We start from the raw sequence: 4,866 nt of genomic DNA, 5'->3' as shown, positions 1-4,866 counted from the left end.
TGGTAGAGTAGGTACACAGGTGTTGGAGGGTGGAGGTAGATAAAAGCAAGACAGCCTAGCAGGGAAATAGTGGGCATATATGGGGGCATGAGCTTGAACTCAGCACCTGGTGGGAGATGGGGTGCTGCTTGTGCAGAGAGGGTCAAATGTTGGGAACACAGGGTTTGGGAAGGCTCTGGAGGCTGAATGAGAACATTTGGGAGATGGCAGGTGGCTGTGTGGCATTGGATGTGATCTCAAGATTTCCAAATTGTCAGTAAATTTACTGAGTCCGTGAAATGCTTGGCTTGATTGGATTTTTATTTTCATTTTTTTAATGGAAATCCACTTGAGGCAGAAAGCTAAGGTTCTAGGGTCACAGACACTGAAGCCCAAGGAAATAAGACTGGGAATTCATGGAAAGTGTAGAGGAGAAGGAAGAGCTCTGGACAGTCCTAAAATGTGGGTTGAGGTCCAGGCCAAGTTCAATCAGATCTTCAAGGGGTAGAGGGACTCCTTTTGCCTTGTGGGTTATAGAAGAGATGGACAGCCGAGGACCAAAAAGCTGAGCAGCTGAGAATCTGCCCAGGTGGTAGCAGACTGATTGCCTGTTCCCTCAATAAAAACATAAAGGCACGTTCACATCTATCATCTTGTTTGATCCTTATAGCAACACTGGGAGAAGAAACCCACTCCCCTTGGCACTTGGCACTCTGGCTATGCTAAACCACTTGTAGTTCCCAGTATGCCTTTTCTTTTTTTTTTAACCTTGGGAACTTTGCAAGCGCTGCTCCTTCTCCCAAGAACACCCCTTCCTTTGGGGAACGCCAGTGCATCCTTTAACTTTCAGCTCAGCCATCACTTTCTCCAGAAGTCTTCCCTAATCTCCTAGCCTGGGTAAACTGCTGACTCTGGGCTCCCACAGTTTCCTGTACTTCCTTTTCTCAGAGTACTGATCACAGTATACTGTCCCTCTCGTAGGTCTGGGAGCCCCTGGAGCAATGGTTTCCAAAGTAGGGTGCACAAGATGATCCACAGGGGTTTAGGAAGAAAAAGTTATAACTTCTATTTATTTTTTTAATCTCACCTTCCTCCAGAGCTAGCCTGCCTGCTTTTTAGCCATATGTTTTTGGCGTGGTACTTAACCTCTCTATACCTCAGTTTCCTCTTCTGTGTTAGTATTAGACCCTCCCTCAAAGAGTTTGTTGAGAATTAAATGAGTTAATATGTATAAAGCACTGGGGATATGACCTAATGCACTGCAAATTTTCAATAAAAGTTAGCTATTGTTAGAGGGTACCAGCCAGAACTGGAGAAAAATGTAGAACAAAATTCAAACTCACAAAAAAAGACTAGACTTACTAGTCTGACAGAGACTGTAGAAATCCCGAGAGTATGGCCCCTGGACACCCTTTTAACTCAGTACTGAAGTCACTCCTGAGGTTCTCCCTTCAGCCAAAGATCAGATACGCCTATAAAACAAACAATAATATACACAGCTCAACCATGTACACGAGACTAAATGGGCACACCAGCCCAGGGATAAGGATAAGAAGGCAGGAGGGGACAGGAAAGCTGGATAAATGGTAACAGGCAACCCAAGGTTGAGAAGGGGAGAGTGCTGACACATCGCAGGGTTGGCAACCAATGTCACAAAGCAGTATGTGTCTTAATTGTTTAATGAGAAACTAATTTGCTCTGTAAACCTTCACCTAAATCACAATAAAACCACCAAACCAAACCCGTTGCCACTGAGTCAATTCTAACTCATTAACCCTATAGGACAGAGTAGAACTGCCCCATAGGGTTCCCAAGGAGCAGCTGGTGGATTCAAATTGCCAACCTTTTGGTCAGCAGCCAAATGCTTAACCACTGAGACACCAGAGCTCCGTAATGCAATAAAATACATAAAACTAAAAATAATACAGAGGCAAAAAACAAAACAAACAAACAAACAAACAAAAATAGTATTGGTCCTTTCCCTCCCAAAGTTAAATAATAAATACATAATAATAGAGATAAGTTAGACACTTAAATGAATTGTCCAGAAGTATAAAAAAAAAAGTTAGCTATTGTTATTCATGTATGTAATTTATAAGTAAATAAATGCATGCATACTGGGAACGTGTGCTCAAACATGTTTTATTTACTGGGATGCTTGAGCAGAGAAGTTTGGAGGTCAAGCCCTAGGGGCAGGGACGAGGTTTAATTCATCTCTGCATCCTTAGAACCTAAGGCTGACCCAGCTCAGAAAGGGTCCCCATAGAAAATTGTGGACAGAATGCTTGCAAATCAAATCCTGGTGGATGCTGCACCAAAGTGAACCAGGGAGAACCAGAGAACTCACTTATTTCTATATGACACTGGGCAGAGCACTCGGCCTCTTAGGGACTTAGTTTCCTCTTCTGTAAAATGCAACGACAAAGACCAAAGGAAACCATAGAACAATTCCAGACTGGATTTAGGGTGAGGGGCGCCCTCTTGTGTCCTAATGGTGTCCTTCTCTCTCTGCGCACCCTCGCCTCCATTCCTCCTCTTCAGGGTAGATGATCCTGGAGTGAAGTCCTTACCTGATCCTGCAAAGCAGCCTTTCCAGCTTCAGGTCCTGACACTCTCTCAAATGTCTTCTTGCCCTGCTTTCCAGCCCTCCAAGCACGCCACACTGTCCTACTGCATCCTCCACCCCTGGCTCTTGACCTTTTCCACATGCAGTGTGGGGCTGAGATCTTTGGAGTCACATGCCCAGGGGTTCAAATCCCAGCCCTGGCACTTACTGGCTATTTCGTCTTGCAAATTGTGGATAACCTCATAGGACTATATGGGACTTCATTAACAAGAAGAGCTTATATGTTGCTATTACATTTACCGAGCAAAATCACCCAAGTTATTATAAATAAGTTAGAATATGTTTCACAGAGGGGAGAGAATTTGAACTGGGCCTTTAAGACCAAGATATGGAATTCCCCTAGTTTTAACACCAGTCAACAGGTATCGAGCATTTACCATATACTAACCGGTTTCTATCAAGTAGATTCAGACTCATGGAGATCCTATGTGTTTCAGAGTAGAACTGCACTCCATTGGGTTTCCAATGGCTGTGATCTTTCAGAAGTACATTGCCAGGCTTTTCTTCCAAGGCACCTCTGGACGTATTAGACCCATCAACCTTTCAGTTAGTAGCCAAGTACTCCAAAAATAATAATAGCTAATGATTATTAAATTCTTTCTCTGTGCCAGACATATGCCAAGCTCTTTATATACTTTTAATCCTCCCAACAACATTATCAGGTAGATATTATTATTATTATTCCCATTTTACAGATGAGGAAACTGAGGCAAAAAGAGGTTAAGAAATTTGCCCAAGGGTTCACAACTAGTGAGTGGTAAGGTCTGCATCCTGCATTTGAAAGTAAGAAGTTTCAGACCCAAGCAGTTTGACTCGAAAGATTATGCTTCGCCTGCATTATCTCATTCAATTTTCACAACACTCTACAATGTAGGTTCTATTATATTACCTACATTTCACAGATGAAAAAGCCAAGGACAAAAGAGGTGCAGTGATTTTTTCATGGTCACACAGCTAGGAAGTAGTTGGGTTAAGATTTGGAACCATGTCTGACTACAAAATTCACATTCTCAACCCCATATTAGATTGCTCAGACCCTAAAGGATTTAAAATGGTACAAAGCAACTGCATTTATATTAAGACCATTCTGTAACAATGATTAACATTCTTTCAACACTCACTAAGTGCCAAACTCTGTACTAACAGATCTACATAAAAACAGCTAACATTCTCAGTGCATTATTAAGACCCAGGCACTGAGGTAATCCTTTGAGGTGTATTATCTCATTTAAGCCTCACAAAAACCTGGAGACATGGATGCTATTATTACCATTTTACAAGTGAACAAAGGGAGGTTCAGAATTCACCCAAAGTCATGCAGCTTGGAGGTGAGCTTGAAATTGAACCTACAACTGTCCAAGTTGCAACTGGCCACTAGTCTTGTCACCTCATCGTTTTTCTTTCTTTTTTTTATTTTGTTGTTGTTAAAAATATACACAGCAAAACATACACCAATTCAACAGTTCCTACATCTACAATTCAGTGACACTGATCACTTTCTTCGAGTTGTGCAACAATTCTCACCCTCCTTTTCTGAGTTGTTCCTCCCTCATGAGCATAAACTCACTACCCGCAAGTTTCCTATCTAATCTTTTGAGTTGCTGCTGTCAATTTGATTTCATGTAGATAAATCTTGAAAGAGCACAACTCTCAAGGCAGACATCCTTTACCAAAAAAACGAACTCGTTGCTGCTGCCGTGAAGTTGATTCCGACTCATAGCGTCAGAGTAGAACTGCTCCATAGGATATCCAAGGAGTGGCTGGTGGATTTGAACTGCTGACCTTTTGTTTAGCAGCCATAGCACTTAACCACTACGATTAAAAATATGGACCGCTTCACGAATTTGCGTTTTATCCTTGAGCAGGGGCCACGTTAATCTTCTCTGTGTCGTTTTCAATTTTAGTATATGTGCTCCCAAAGCAAGCACCCTCTACTTACTCCTTACTTCTGCTTTGACATTCGTGGGTCTGAAGCTCTCCCTTCGCACCTTCGATAGGCCCCGCCCCGACTACTGGGCGGTGCCATTAGCCGGGAGCCTACAGAAAAGGCCAGCATTCCGACAGAACCCACCCCCACGAGGTAATCTGTTTCGATTTGTTCCGGTGCCAGGGCTGGTTAGAAGATGACTTATCTATTGGCTGACGACCTCTGAAAAGCACCACACGTAAACGGTAACAGGCAACCCAAGGTTGAGAAGGGGAGAGTGCTGACACATCGCAGGGTTGGCAACCAATGTCACAAAGCAGTATGTGTCTTAATT

General features: G+C 42.9%; 1 non-coding gene across 1 annotated transcript; it reads right to left on the bottom strand.

Moving 5' to 3' along the window:
- Positions 1–4,425: 4,425 nt before the first annotated feature.
- LOC111819692 (U6 spliceosomal RNA) lies at positions 4,426–4,533 on the bottom strand. The gene has a single exon (XR_002823274.1). It is a non-coding gene; the product is annotated as a U6 spliceosomal RNA (small nuclear RNA).
- Between the last annotated feature and the right edge of the window lie 333 nt (positions 4,534–4,866).

The sequence above is a fragment of the Trichechus manatus genome, unplaced genomic scaffold, assembly GCF_000243295.1.
Source record: "Trichechus manatus latirostris isolate Lorelei unplaced genomic scaffold, TriManLat1.0 scaffold00015, whole genome shotgun sequence".
In the NCBI taxonomy this organism is placed as follows: Eukaryota; Metazoa; Chordata; class Mammalia; order Sirenia; family Trichechidae; genus Trichechus; species Trichechus manatus.
This window is presented reverse-complemented; position numbering and strand designations above follow the sequence as displayed.